Raw genomic sequence first — 16,437 nt, forward strand, 5'->3', positions numbered from 1 at the left:
TCAAATGGTCACAAAATCTTGTAAACTTCGAGTTTTTAGCTTAATTTTTTTTTGCATGCCAACCAAAATACAAGGATCATGTCTACCAAGTTTGGATCCAAAACTCCTTTTGAAAAAATTTTTAAAAATCCAGAACAACAAAAAGTTTCAAAAATCGTGAAAAATAGAAAATGAGTTGTCTTGCCATGAAACTTCACGTGAAGGCTTAAGGGACTATTGTATGAATTTACAAGCCATAAAAATGGCATTGGCATGCAGAAATATGAAGATGTGCCGAAACCACTTACCACCCTCTCGATTAACGGCTTGCGCATCTCGTCTCTTCGGCCGATGTAGTGCCCGCCCGTCCGCCCGCCTGCCCACTCGTTTCATCGGATGGCTTAGGCATACAGAGTTCATTCCCAGTCTAAGAACAGACCAGACTGAGGGTTGCGGCAGTAGGATCGACAGCATGCAGAGGGGGACCCGACTGATCCCCGGCTTGCGCATCCTGCCCCTCTGGCCGACTGAGCGCCTGCACACTCGTTTCATGGGTTGACTTAGGCATACGGAGTTCATTCCCAGTCTAAGATTGGACCGGACCGAGGGTTACGGCAGCACATGCTGGGCTAGGGCATGTGCTGGTGCTGCATTTTTCTTCGTCGGGGCACCATCATCGGAGCATCGCCGAAGAACCTTACGATGACATTGGGTTTCCGACGATCGGGGGCGTCGTGGGAGGGGTGTGTGCACATGATGTGCGATGGGTGCTGGTACTTGGCCCCTATATTGGCCCCTTATTCCTCATCAAACCTCGAGAACTCACACCCCCTTAAAGAGCATTTGAGATTTTACAGGTTTGCTGCCAGTAGCAATTAAAGTGTCTAAAATGGGGACACTTTTTTCAAATTGTCACAAAATCTTGTACACTTCGAGTTTTTAGCTGAATTTTTGTGCGCATGCCACCAAAAATACAAGGATCACGTCTACCATGTTTGGGGCCAAAACTCTTACCAAAAAAATTTTAAAAAATCTCGAACCGCAAAAAGTTTCAAAAATTGTGAAAAATAGAAAACGAGTCGTCTTGCCATGAAACTTCACGTGAAGGCTTAAGGGACCATTGTATGAATTTACAAGCCATAAAAATGGCATTGGCATGCAGAAATATGAAGATGTGCCTAAATCCACCTACCACCCTATCGATCTGCGGCTTGCGCATCCCGTCTCTCTGGCCGGCGTAGCACTTGCCTACCCGCCCGCTCGTTTCATCGGTTGGCTTAGGCATACAGTGTATATTCCTAGTCTAAGATCAAACCGAACCATGGGTTACGGCAGCACCTGCTGGGCTCGGGCATGTGCTGGTGCCACATTTTTCTTCATCGGGGAACCATCACCGAAGCATCGTCGGAGAACCTGACCGGCGGCATTGGGGTTTCGACAATCGGGGGGGCCAGGGGGTGTGCGCACATGATGTGCGATGGGTGCTCGTACTTGGCCCTTATATTGGCCCCCTATCCCTCATCAAACCTCGAGAACTCACACCCCTTAAAGAGTATTTGAGATTTTATAGGTTTGTTGCCAGTAGCCATTAAAGTATCTGAAATAGGGACACTTTTTTCAAATGGTCACAAAATCTTGTACACTTTGAGTTTTTAGCTGAATGTTTTTGTGCATGCCAACAAAAATACAAGGATCACGTCTACCAAGTTTGGGGCCAAAACTCCTTCCGAAAAAATTTTAAAACATCCCAAACCGCAAAAGGTTTCAAAAATTATGAAAAATAGAAAACGAGTCGTCTTGCATGAAACTTCACGTGAAGGCTTAAGGGACCATTGTATAAATTTACAAGCCATAAAAATGGCATTGGCATGCAAAAATATGAAGTTGTGCCTAAACCCACCTACCACCCTATCGATCCACGGCTTGCGCATCCCGTCTTTCTGGCCGGCGTAGTGCCCGCCCGCCCGCCCGTCCGTTCGTTTCGTTGGTTGGCTTAGGCATACGGAGTTCATTCCCAGTCTAAGATCAGACCGGAGCGAAGGTTGCTGCAGTAGGATCTACAGTATGCAGAGGTGGACCCAGCCATTCCCCGACTTGTGCATCCCGCCCCTCTGGCCAGCTGAGCGCCCACACGCTCGTTTCGTGGGTTGACTTAGGCATACGGAGTTCATTCCCAGTCTAAGATCGGACCGGACTGAAGGTTGCGGTAGCACATGCTATGCTCTGGCTTGTGCTAGTGCCGTATTTTTCTTCGTCGGGGCAACATCGTCGGAGCATCGCTGGAGAACCTGATCGGTGGCATTGGGGTTCCAGCGATCGGGGGGGCCGGAGGGGGTGTGCGCACATGATGTGTGATGGGTGCTGGTACTTGGCCCTTATATTGGCCCCCTATCCCTCATTAAACCTCGAGAACTCACACCCCTTTAAAGAGCATTTAAGATTTTACAGGTTTGCTGCCAGTAGCCATTAAATGTCTAAAATGGGGACACTTTTTTCAAATGGTCACAAAATCTTGTACACTACGAGTTTTTAGCTGAATTATTTTATGCATGCCAACAAAAATTCAAGGATCATGTCAACCAAGTTTGGCGGTGAAACTCCTTCCGAAAAAATTTTGAAAAATCCCGAACCACAAAAAGTTTCAAAAATCGTGAAAAATAGAAAACAGTCGTCTTGCCATGAAACTTCACGTGAAGGCTTAAGGGACCATTGTATGAATTTACAAGCCATAAAAATGGCATTGGCACGCAGAAATATGAAGATGTGCCTCAACCCACCTACCACGCTATCGATCCATGGCTTGCGCATCCCGTCTCTCTGACCGGCGTAGTGCCCGCCCGCCCGCCCGTCCGCTTATTTCGTCGGTTGGCTTAGGCATATGGAGTTCATTCCCAGTCTAAGATCAGACCACATCGAGGGTTGTGGTAGCAGGATTGCCAGCACGCAGAGGGGGACCCGGTCGATCCCCGGCTTGCGCATCCTGCCCCTCTGGCCGACTGAGCGCCCACACGCTCGTTTCGTGGGTTGACTTAGGCATACGGAGTTCATTCCCAATCTAGGCATACGGAGTTCATTCCCAGTCTAAGATCATATTGGACCGAGGGTTGCGGCAGCACATGCTGGGCTCGGTCATGTGCTGGTGCCTCATTTTTCTTCATCGGGGCACCATCGCTAGAGAACTTGACCGGCGGCATTAGGGTTCCGACGATCGGGGGGGTCGGGGGGTGTGCGCACATGATGTGCGATGGGTGCTGGTAGTTGGCCCTTATATTGGCCCCCTATCCCTCATCAAACCTCAAGAACTCACACTCCCTTAAAGAGCATTTGAGATTTTACAAGTTTGCTGCAAGTAGCCATTAAAGTGTCTGAAATGGGGAAACTTTTTTCAAATGGTCACAAAATCTTGTACACTTCGAGTTTTTAGCTGAATTTTTTAATGCATGCCAAAAAAAATACAAGGATCACGTCTACTAAGTTTGGGGCCAAAACTCCTTCCGAAAAAATTTAAAAAAATCCCGAACCATAAAAAGTTTAAAAAATCGTGAAAAATAGAAAACGAGTCGTCTTGCCATGAAACTTCATGTGAAGGCTTAAAAGACCATTGTATGAATTTACAAGCCATAAAAATGGCATTGGCACACAGAAATATGAAGATGTACCTAAACCCACCTTCCACCCTATCGATCCACGTCTTGCGCATCCCGTCTCTCTGGCCGACGTAGTGCTCGCACGCCCGCTCGTTTCGCCGGTTGGCTTAGGCATACGGAGTTCATTCCCAGTCTAAGCATACGAAGTTCATTCCCAATCGAAGATCGAACCGGACCAAGGGTTGCCGCAGCACATGCTGGGCTCGGGCATGTGCTGGTGCCCCATTTTTCTTTGTTGGGGCACCATCACCGGGGCATCGCCGGAGAATCTGACCGACGACATTGAGGTTCCGGCGATCGGGGGGGCCGGGGGGGTGCGCACATGATGTGCGATGGGTGCTGGTACTTGGCACTTATATTTGGCCCCCTATCCCTCATCAGACCTTGAGAACTCACACCCCCTTAAAGAGCATTTTAGATTTTACAGGTTTGCTGCCAGTAACCATTAAAGTGTCTAAAATGGGGACACTGTTTTCAAATGGTCACAAAATCTTGTACACTTCAATTTTTTAGCTGAATGTTTTTGTGCATGCCAACAAAAATAAAAGGATCACGTCTACAATGTTTGGGGTCGAAACTCCTTCCGAAAAAATTTTAAAAAATCCTGAACCAAAAAAAGTTTCAAAAATCATGAAAAGTAGAAAACGAGTCGTCTTGTCATGAAACTTCACGTGAAGACTTAAGGGACCATTGTATCAATTTACAAGCCATAAAAATGGCATTGGCACATAGAAATATGAAGATGTGCCTAAACCCACCTACCACCCTATCGATCCACGGCTTGCGCATCCCGTCTCTCTAGCAGGCGTAGTGCTTGCCCGCCCGCTCATTTCGTCGGTTGGCTTAGGCATACGGAGTTCATTCCAGCCTAAGATCAGACCAGACAAAGGGTTGTGGTAGTAGGATCAGCAGCATGCAGAGGGGGACCCGACCGATCCCCAGCTTGCGCATCCCGCCCCTCTGGCCTGCTGAGCACCCGCACGCTCGTTTCTTGGGTTGACGTAGGCGTACGGAGTTCATTCCCAGTCTAAAATTGGACCGGACTGAGGGTTGTGATAGCACATGCTGGGCTCGGGCATGTGCTGGTGCCACATTTTTCTTCGTCGGGGCACCTCGCCGGAGCATCGCCGGAGAACCTGACCGGCGGCATTAGGGTTCTGATGATCGGAGGGGCCAGTGGGGTGTGCGCACATAATGTGCGATGGGTGCTGGTACTTGGCCCTTATATTGGCCCCCTATCCCTCATCAAACCTTGAGAACTCACACTCCCTTAAAGAGCATTTGAGATTTTACAGGTTTGCTGCCAGTAGCCATTAAAGTGTCTAAAATGGGGACACTTTTTTCAAATGGTCACAAAATCTTGTGCACTTCAAGTTTTTGGCTGAATTTTTTTTTGTATGCCAACAAAAATACAAGGATCATGTCTACCAAGTTTGGGGCCAAAATCCCTTCCAAAAATATTTTTAAAAAATCCCGAAGCGAAAAAGTTTCAAAAATCATGAAAAATAGAAAACGAGTCGTCTTGCCACGAAACTTCATGTGAAGGCTTAAGGGACCATTGTATGAATTTGCATGAAATAAAAATGGCATTGGCATGCAGAAATATGAAGATGTGCCTAAACCCACCTACCACCCTATCGATTCACGGCTTGCGCATCCGGTCTCTCTAGCCGGCGTAGTGCTCGCCCGCCCTCTCGTTTCGTCGGTTGGCTTAGGCATACGGAGTTCATTCCAGCCTAAGATCGGACCAGACAAAGAGTTGCGGCAGCAGGATCAGCAGCATGCAGAGGGGGACCCGATCGATCCCCAGCATGCGCATCCGCCCCTTTGGCCTGTTGAGCACCCGCACGCTCGTTTCTTGGGTTGACATAGGCGTACGGAGTTCATTCCCAGTCTAAGATTGCACCGGACTGAGGGTTGTGATAGCACATGCTGGGCTCGGGCATGTGCTGGTTCCGTATTTTTCTTCGTCGGGGCACCTCGCCGGAGCATCGTCGGAGAACCTGACCGACAGCATTAGGGTTCTGATGATCGGAGGGGCCAGTGGGGTGTGCGAACATAATGTGCGATGGGTGCTGGTACTTGGCCATTATATTGGCCCCCTATCCATCATCAGACCTTGAGAACTCACACCCCCTTAAAGAGCATTTGAGATTTTACAGGTTTGCTGCCAGTAGCCATTAAAGTGTCTGAAATGGAGACACTTTTTTCAAATGGTCACAAAATCTTGTACACTTCGAGTTTTTCGCTGAATTGTTTTGTAAATGCCAACAAAAATACAAGGATCACATCTACCAAGTTTGGGGCCAAAACTCCTTCCAAAATAGCTTAAAAAATCCCGAACCGCAAAAAGTTTCAAAAATCATGAAAAATAAAAAGCGAGTCGTCTTGCCATGAAACTTCACGTGAAGGCTTAAGGGACCATTGTATGAATTTACATGAAATAAAAATGGCATTGGCATGCAAAAATATGAAGATGTGCCTAAACCCACCTACCACCCTATCGATCCACGGTTTACGCATCCCGTCTCCCTGGCCCACGTAGTGCCCGCCTGCTTGGCCGCCCGCTCATTTCGTCGATTGGCTTAGGCATACAGAGTTCATTCACAGTGTAAGATTAGATCGGACCAAGGGTTACGATAGCAGGATCGGCAGCACGCAGAGGGGGACCCGACCGATCTCCGGCTTGCGCATCCCACCCCTCTTGCCGGTTGAGCGCCTGCATGCTCGTTTCGTGGGTTGACTTAGGCATACAGAGTTCATTCCCAGTCTAAGCATACGGAGTTCATTTCCAGTCTAAGATCGGATCGGACTGAGGGTTACGGCAGCCCATGCTGGGCTCGGGCATGTGCTGATTTCGTATTTTTCTTCACCAGGGCACCATCACCGGAGCATAACCGGAGAACCTGACCGACGACATTGGGGATCCGATGATCGGGGTGGTCGGGGGGGTGTGCGCACATGATGTGCGATGGGTGCTGGTACTTGACCCTTATATTGGCCCCCTATCCCTCATCAAACCTCGAGAACTCACACCCCCTTAAAGAGCATTTGAGATTTTAGAGGTTTGCTGCCAGTAGCCATTAAAGTGTCTGAAATGAGGACACTTTTTTCAAATGGTCACAACATCTTGTACACTTCGAGTTTTTATCTGAATTTTTTTATGCATGCCAACAAAAATACAAGGATCACGTCTACCAAGTTTGGGGCCAAAACTCCTTCCAAAATAGTTTAAAAAATCCTGAATTGCAAAAAGTTTCAAAAATCGTGAAAAATAGAAAACGAGTCGTCTTGCCATGAAACTTCATGTGAAGGCTTTCAGGGACCACTGTATGAATTTGCATGAAATAGAAATGGCATTGGCATGCAGAAATATGAAGATATGCCTAAACCCACCTACCACCCTATCGATCCATGGCTTGCGCATCCCGTCTCTCTAGCCGACGTAGTGCCCGCCCGCCCGCTCGTTTCGTCGGTTGGCTTAGGCATACGGAGTTCACTACTAGTCTAAGATCAGACCGGACTGAGGGTTGTGGTAGCAGGATTAGCAGCATGCAGAGGGGGACCCGGTTGATCCCTGGCTTGCACATCCCGCCCCTTTGGCCGGCTGAGCGTTCGCATACTCGTTTCGTGGGTTGACTTAGGCATACGAAGTTCATTCCAAGTCTAAGCATACGGAGTTCATTCCCAATCGAAGATCGGACTGGACCAAGGGTTGTGGCAGCACATGTTGGGCTCGGGCATGTGTCGGTGTCATATTTTTCTTCGTCGGGGCACTATCATCGGAGCATCACCGAAGAACCTGATCGGCGACGTTGGGGTTCCAACGATCGGGGGGCCAGGGGGTGTGCGCACATGATGTGTGATGGGTGCTGGTACTTGGCCCTTATATTGGCCCCCTATCCCTCATCAAACCTCAAGAACTCACACCCTTTTAAAGAGCTTTTGAGATTTTATAGGTTTGCTGCCAGTAGCCATTAATGTGTCCGAAATAAGGACACTTTTTTCAAGTGGTCACAAAATCTTTTACACTTCCATTTTTTAGCTGAATTTTTTTATGCATGCCACCAAAAATACAAGGATCACATCTACCAAGTTTGGGGCTGAAACACCTTCCAAAACAATTTTAAAAAATCACAAACAGTAAAAAGTTTCAAAAATCTTGAAAAATAGAAAACGAGTCGTCTTGCCATGAAACTTCACGTGAAGGCTTAAGGGACCATTGTCTGAATTTACAATCCATAAAAATGGCATGGGCATGCAAAAATATGAAGATGTGCCTAAACGCACCTACCACCCTATCGATCCATGGCTTGCGCATCCCGTCTCTCTGGCCGACGTAGTGCCTGCCCGCCCGCCCGCTCGTTTCATCGATTGGCTTAGGTATATGGAGTTCATTCCCAGTCTAAGCATATGGAGTTCATTCCCAGTCTAAGATTGGATCGGATTGAGGTTACGGCAGCCCATGCTGGGCTCGAGCATGTGCTGGTGCCGCATTTTTCTTCACCGGGGCACCATCGTCGGAGCATCGCCAGAGAACCTGACAGACGGCAATGGGTTCCGACGATCGGGGGGGCCGGGGAGGTGTGCGCACATGATGTGCCATGGGTGCTGGAACTTGGCCCTTATATTGGCCCCCTATCCCTCATCAAACCTCGAGAACTCAAATCCCCTTAAAGAGTATTTGAGATTTTACAGGTTTGCTGCCAGTAGCCATTAAAGTGTCTGAAATGGGGATAATTTTTTCAAATGGCCATAAATTCTTGTACACTTCGAGTTTTTATCTGAAGTTTTTTGTGCATGCCAACAAAAATACAAGGATCACGTCTACCAAGTTTGGGTCCAAAACTCCTTCCAAAATAGCTTAAAAAATCTCGAACCGCAAAAAGTTTCAAAAATCATGAAAAATAGAAAACGAGTCGTCTTGCCATGAAACTTCACGTGAAGGCTTAAGGGACCATTGTATGAATTTACATGAAATAAAAATGGCATTGGCATGCAGAAATATGAAGATATGCCTAAACCCACCTACCACCCTATCGATCCACGGCTTGCGCATCCCGTCTCCCTGACCGGCGTAGTGCCCGCCCGCCTGCCCGCCCGCTTGTTTCGTCGGTTGGCTTAGGCATATGGAGTTCATTCCGAGTGTAAGATTAGATCAGACCGAGGGTTGCGGTAGTAGGATCGGCAGCACGTAAAGGGGGACCCGGCCGATCCCCGGCTTGCGCATCCCACCCCTCTTGCCAGCTGAGCGCCCGTACGCTCGTTTCGTGGGTTTACTTAGGCATACGAAGTTCATTCCCAGTCTAAGCTTACGGAGTTCATTCCGAGTCTAAGATCGGATCAGACCGAGGGTTGCGGCAGCACATGCTGGGCTCGGGCATGTGCTAGTGCCGCATTTTTCTTCGTCGGGGCACTATCACCGAAGCATCGCCGGAGAGCCTGACCGGCGGCATTGGGGTTTCGGCGATCGGGGGGGCCGGGGGGTTGTGCGCACATGATGTGCGATGGGTGCTGGTACTTGGCCCTTATATTGTCCCCCTATCCCTCATCAAACCTTGAGAACTCACACCCCCTGAAAGAGCTTTTGAGATTTTATAGGTTTGTTGCCAGTAGCCATTAAAGTGTCTGAAATGGGGACACTTTTTTCAAATGGTCACAAAATCTTGTACACTTTGAGTTTTTAGCTGAATTTTTTTGTGCATGCCAACAAAAATACAAGCATCACATCTACCAAGTTTGGGGCCAAAACACCTTCCAAAATAGCTTAAAATATCTCGAACCGCAAAAAGTTTCAAAAATCGTGAAAAATAGAAAACGAGTCGTCTTGCCGTGAAACTTCACGTGAAGGCTTAAGGGACCATTGTATGAATTTACATGAAATAAAAATGGCATTGGCATGCAGAAATATGAAGATGTGCCTAAACCCACCTACCACCCTATCGATCCACGGCTTGCGCATCCCGTCTCTCTAGCCGACATAGTGCCCGCCGGCCCGCTCGCCCGCCCGCCCGCTCGTTTCGTCGGTTGGCTTAGGCATACGGAGTTCATTCCCAGACTAAGATCGGACCAAACTAAGGGTTGCGGTAGCAGGATCAGCAGCACGCAGAGGGGGACCCGGCCGATCCTTGGCTTGCGCATCCCGCCCCTTTGGCCGGCTGAGCGCCCGCATGCTCATTTCGTGGGTTGACTTAGGCATACGGAGTTCATTCCAAGTCTAAGCATATGGAGTTCATTCCCAGTCGAAGATCGGACCAAACCGAGGGTTGTGGCAGCACATGTTGGGCTCGGGCATGTGCTGGTGTCGCATTTGTCTTTCGTCGAGGCACTATCATCAGAGCATCACCGGAGAACCTGGCCGACGGCATTGGGGTTCCAGCGATCGGGGGGCCGGGGGGGTGTGCGCACATGATGTGTAATGGGTGCTGGTACTTGGCCCTTATATTGGCCCCCTATCCCTCATCAAACCTTGAGAACTCACACCCGCTTAAAGAGCTTTTGAGATTTTATAGGTTTGCTGCCAGTAGCCATTAAAGTGTCTAAAATGGGGACACTTTTTTCAAATGGTCACAAAATCTTGTACACTTTGAGTTTTTAGCTGAAGTTTTTTGTGCATGCCAACAAAAATACAAGGATCACGTCTACCAAGTTTGGGACCAAAACTCCTTCCGAAAAAATTTTAAAAAATCCCGAACCGCAAAAAGTTTCAAAAATCATGAAAAATAGAAAATGAGTCGTCTTGCCATGAAACTTCACGTGAAGGCTTAAGGGACCATTGTATGAATTTACAAGCCATAAAAATGGCATTGGCATGCAGAAATAGATCCATGGCTTGCGCATCCCGTCTCCCTAGCCGGTGTAGTGCCCGCCTGCCTGCCTGCCTGCCAATTTCGTCGGTTGGCTTAGGCATACGGAGTTCATTCCCAGTGTAAGAATAGATCAGACCGAGGGTTGCGGTAACAGGATCGATAGCACGTAGAGAAAGACCCGGTCGATCCTCGGCTTGCGTATCCCGCCCCTCTTGCCGGCTGAGCGCCCGTATGCTAGTTTCGTGGGTTGACTTAGGCATACGGAGTTCATTCCCAGTCTAGGCTTACGGAGTTCATTCCCAGTCTAAGATCGGATCGGACCAAGGGTTACGGCAGCATATGCTGGGCTCAGGCATGTGCTAGCACCGTTTTTTTCTTCACCAGGGCACTATCACCGGAGCATTGCCGGAGAGCCTGATCGGCGGCATTGGGGTTCCAACGATCGAGAGAGCCGGGGGGTGTGCGCACATGATGTGCGATGGGTGCTGGTACAAGGCCCTTATATTGGCCCCCTATCCCTCATCAAACCTCAAGAACTCACACCCCCTTAAAGAGCATTTGAGATTTTAAAGGTTTGCTGCCAGTAGCCGTTAAAGTGTTTGAAATGGGGACATTTTTTTCAAATATTCACAAAATCTTGTACACTTCGAGTTTTTAGCTGAATTTTTTTTTGCATGCCAAAAAAATACAAGGATCACGTCTACCAAGTTTGGGGCCAAAAATCCTTTCGAAAAAATTTTAAAAAATCTCGAACCGTAAAAAGTTTCAAAAATCGTGAAAAATAGAAAATGAGTCGTCTTGCCATGAAACTTCATGTGAAGGCTTAAGGGACCATTGTATGAATTTACAAGCCATAAAAATGGCATTGGCACATAGAAATATGAAGATGTGCCTAAACCCACCTACCACCCTATCGATCCATGGCTTACGCATCCCGTCTCTCTGGCCGACGTAGTGCCCGCCCGCCCGCCCGCTCGTTTCATCGATTGGCTTAGGGATACGGAGTTCACTCCTAGTGTAACATCGGACTAGACTAAGGGTTGTGGCAGCAGGATCGGCAGCACGCAGAAGGGGACCCGGTCGATCCCCGGCTTGCGTATCCTATCCCTCTGGTTGGCTGAACGCCCGCACGCTCGTTTCGTGGGTTGACTTAGCCATACGGAGTTCATTCCCAGTCTAAGCATACGGAGTTCATTCCCAGTCTAAGCATACGGAGTTCATTCCCAGTCTAAGATCGGATCAGACTGAGGGTTCCGACAGCCCATGCTGAGCTCGACCATGTACTGGTGCCGCATTTTTCTTCACCGGGGCACCATCGCCGGAGAACTTGACCGACAGCATTGGGGTTTCGATGATTGGGGGGGCCGGGAGGGTGTGCGCACATGATGTGCGATGGGTGCTTGTACTTGGCCCTTATATTGGCCCCCTATCCCTCATCAAACCTCGAGAACTCACACCCCCTTAAAGAGCATTTGAGATTTTACAGGTTTGCTGCCAGTAGCCATTAAAGTGTCTGAAATGGGGACATTTTTTTCAAATTGTCACAAAATCTTGTACACTTCGAGTTTTTAGCTGAATTTTTTTGTGCATGCAAAAAAAATACAAGAATCACGTCTACCAAGTTTGGAGCCAAAACTCCTTTCGAAAAAATTTTAAAAAATCCCGAACCGTAAAAAGTTTCAAAAATCATGAAAAATTGAAAACGAGTCGTCTTGCTATGAAACTTCACGTGAAGGCTTAAGGGACCATTGTATGAATTTACAAGCCATAAAAATGGCATTGGCACGTAGAACTATGAAGATGTGCCTAAACCCACCTATCACACTATCGATTTATGGCTTGCGCATCCTATCTCCCTGGCCGACGTAGTGCCCGCCCGCCTGCCTGTCAGTTCGTTTCCTCGGTTGGCTTAGGCATATGGAGTTCATTCCTAGTGTAAGATTAGATTGGATCGAGGGTTGCGGTAGCAGGATCGACAGCACGCAGAGGGGGACCCAACTGATCCTCGGCTTGCTCATCCTACCCCTTTTGCCGACTGAGCGCCCGCACGCTCGATTCGTGGGTTGACTTAGCCATATGGAGTTCAATCCCAGTCTAAGCTTATGGAGTTCATTCCCAGTCTAAGATCAGACCGGACCGAACGTTGCGGTAGCACATGCTGGGCTCGGGCATGTGCTAGTGCCGTATTTGGGGGGGTGCGCACATGATGTGCGATAGGTGCTGGTACTTGACCTTTATATTGGCCCCCTATCCCTCATCAAACCCGAGAACTCGCACCCCCTTAAAGAGCATTTGAGATTTTACAGGTTTGCTGCCAGTAGCCATTAAAGTGTTTGAAATGGGGACACTTTTTTCAAATGGTCACAAAATCGTGTACACTTCGAGTTTTTATTTGAATTTTTTTGTGCATGCCAAAAAAAAAATACAAGGATCACATCTACCAAGTTTGGGGCCAAAACTCCTTCCAAAAAAGTTTAAAAAATCCCGAACTACAAAAGGTTTCGAAAATCATGAAAAATAGAAAATGAGTCGTCTTGCCATTAAACTTCACGTGACGGCTTAACGGACAATTATATGAATTTACAAGCCATAAAAATGGCATTGGCACACAGAAATACGAAAATGTGCCTAAACCCACCTACCACCCTATCGATACACGGCTTACGCATCCCATCTCTTTGGCCGACGTAGTGCCCGCCCTTCGTTTCATCAGTTGGCTTAGGCATACAGAGGTCATTCCCAGTCTAAGATCAGATCGGATCGAGGGTTGCAGTAGCAAGATCCACAGCATGCAGAGGGGGATCCTGCCAATCCCCGACTTGCGCATCCCGCCCCTCTGGCCGGCTGAGCGCCCGCACGCTCATTTCGTGGGTTTACTTAGGCATAAGGAGTTCATTTCCAGTTTAAGATCGGATCGGACCGAGGGTTACGGTAGCACATGCTGTGGTCGGTCATGTGCTGGTGCCGTATTTTTCTTCGTCGAGGCACCATCGTCGGAGCATCACCGGAGAACCTGACCGACGATATTAGGGTTCCAGCGATCGGGGGGGCCGGGGGGTGTGCGCACATGATGTGCAGTGGGTGCTGGTACTTGGCCCTTATATTGGCCCCCTATCCCTCATCAAACCTCGAGAACTCACACCCGCTTAAAGAGCATTTGAGATTTTACAGGTTTGCTGGCAGTAGCTATTAAAGTGTCTGAAATGGGGACATTTTTTTCAAATGGTCACAAAATCTTGTACACTTCGAGTTTTTAGTTGAATTTTTTTTTGCATGCCAAAAAAAATACAAGGATCACGTCTACCAAGTTTGGGGCCAAAAATCCTTCCAAAAAAATTTTAAAAAATCCCAAACCGTAAAAAGTTTTGAAAATCGTGAAAAATAGAAAACGAATCGTCTTGCCATGAAACTTCACGTGAAGGCTTAAGGGACCATTGTATGAATTTACAAGCCACAAAAATGGCATTTGCACCCAGAAATATGAAGATGTGCCTAAACCCACCTACCACCCTATCGATCCACGGCTTGCACATCCCGTCTCTCTGGCCGGCGTAGTGCCCTCCCGCCCACCCGCCCGCTTGTTTTGTAGGTTGGCTTCGGCATACGGAGTTCATTCCCAGTCTAAGATCTGACTGAACTGAGGGTTGCGGCAGCTGGATCAGTAGCATGCAGAGGGGGATCCGGTTGATCCCTGACTTGTGCATCCCACCCCTCTTGCCGACTGAGTGCCCGAACGCTTATTTCATGGGTTGACTTAGGCATACAGAGTTCATTCCCAGTCTAAGATTGAACCAGACCGAGAATTGCGGTAGCACATGCTGGGCTCGGGCATGTGCTGGTGTCGTATTTTTCTTCGCCTGGGCACTATCATCAGAGCATCACCGGTGAACCTGACCGACGGTATTGGGGTTTAAACGATCGAGGGACCGGGTTGGAGTGCGCACGTGATGTGTAATGGGTGCTGGTACTTGGCCCTTATATTGGCCCCCTATCCCTCATCAAACCTCGGGAACTCACCCCCCTTAAAGAGCATTTGAGATTTTACAGGTTTGCTACCAGTAGGCATGAAAGTGTCTGAAATGAGGACACTTTTCTCAAATGATCACAAAATCTTATACACTTCGAGTTTTTATCCGAATTTTTTTATGCATGCCAACAAAAATACAAGGATCACGTCTATCAAGTTTGGGGCCAAAACTCCTTCCAAAAAAGTTTAAAAAATCCCGAACCGTAAAAAGTTTTGAAAAACGTGAAAAATAGAAAACGAGTCGTCTTGCCATTAAACTTCATATGAAGGCTTAAGGGACCATTGTATGAATTTACAAGTGATAAAAATGGCATTGGCATGCAGAAATATGCAGATGGGCGTAATCCCACCTACCACCCTATCGATACACGGCTTGCGCATCCGTCTCTCTGATCGACGTAGCACCCATCCACCCGTCCGCTCGCTCTTTTCATCGGTTGGCTTAGGCATACGGAGTTTATTCCCAGTCTAAGATCGGACCGGACTGAAGGTTGCAGCCGCAGGATCTGCAGCACGCAGAGGGGGACCCGATTGATCCCCAGCATGCGTATCCCGCCCCTCTGGCCGGCTGAGCGCCCGTACTCTCATTTCGTGGGTTGACTTAGGCAAATGGAGTTCATTCCCAGTCTAATATCGGACCGGACCGAGGGTTGCGGCAGCACATGCTGGGCTCGAGCATGTGCTGGTGTCGCATTTTTCTTCACCGGGGCACCATCGCTCGAGCATCACCGGAGAACCTGATCGACGGCATTAGGGTTCCGACGATCGGGGCCGCCGGGGGGTGTGCGCACATGATGTGCGATGGGTGCTGGTACTTGGCCCTTATATTGGCCCCCTATCCCTCATCAAACCTTGAAAACTCACACCCCCTTAAAGCGCATTTGAGATTTTACAGGTTTGCTGCCAGTAGCCATTAAAGTGTCTGAAATGGGGACACTTTTTTCAAATGGTCACAAAATCTTGTACACTTCGAGTTTTTAGCTGAATTTTTTTGTGCATGCCAACAAAAGTACAAGGATCACGTCTACCAAGTTTGGGGCAAAACTTCTTCCGAAAAGCTTTTAAAAAATCTCGAACCGCAAAAGTTTCAAAAATCGTGAAAAATAGAAAACGTGTCCTCTTGCCATGAAACTTCACATGAAGGCTTAAGGGACCATTGTATGAATTTACAAGCAATAAAAATGGCATTGGCATGCAGAAATATGAAGATGGGCCTAAACCCACCTACCACGCTATCGATCCAGGGCTTGCGCATCCCGTCTCTCTGGCCGACGTAGTGCCCACCCGCCCGTCCGCTCGTTTCATCGGTTGGCTTAGGCATACGGAGTTCATTCCCAGTTTAAGATCGGACCAGACCGAGGGTTGCTGCAGCAGGATCGACAGCATGCAGATGGGGACCCAGGCGATCCCCGACTTGCGCATCTCGCCCTTTTGGCCTGCTGCGCGCCCGCACGCTCGTTTCGTGTATTGACTTAGGCATACAAAGTTCATTCCCAGTCTAAGATTGGACCGAACCTAGGGTTACGGTAGCACATGCTGGGCTCGGGCATCTACTAGTGCTACATTTTTCTTCATCGGGGCACCATCGTCGGAGCATCGTCGGAGAACCTGACTGGCGGCATTGGGGTTCCGGTGATCGGGGGGGTCGAGAGGGGTGTGCGCACATGATGTGCGATGGGTGCTGATACTTGGCCCTTATATTGGCCCCCTATCCCTCATCAAACCTCGAGAGCTCACACCCCCTTAAAGAGCATTTGAGATTTTACAGGTTTGCCGCCAGTAGCTATTAAAGTGTCTGAATTGGGGACACTTTCTTCAAATGCTCACAAAATCTTGTGCACTTCAAGTTTTTAGCTGAATTTATTTGTGCAAGCCAACAAATATATAAGGATCACGTCTACCAAGTTTGGGGCCAAACTCCTTTCAAAAAAATATTAAAAAATCCCGAACCGCAGAAAGTTTCAAAAATCATGAA

Source organism: Durio zibethinus, chromosome 22 (genome assembly GCF_047325235.1).
Source record: "Durio zibethinus cultivar Kanyao isolate XHJ-2024 chromosome 22, ASM4732523v1, whole genome shotgun sequence".
NCBI classification, from domain to species: Eukaryota; Viridiplantae; Streptophyta; class Magnoliopsida; order Malvales; family Malvaceae; genus Durio; species Durio zibethinus.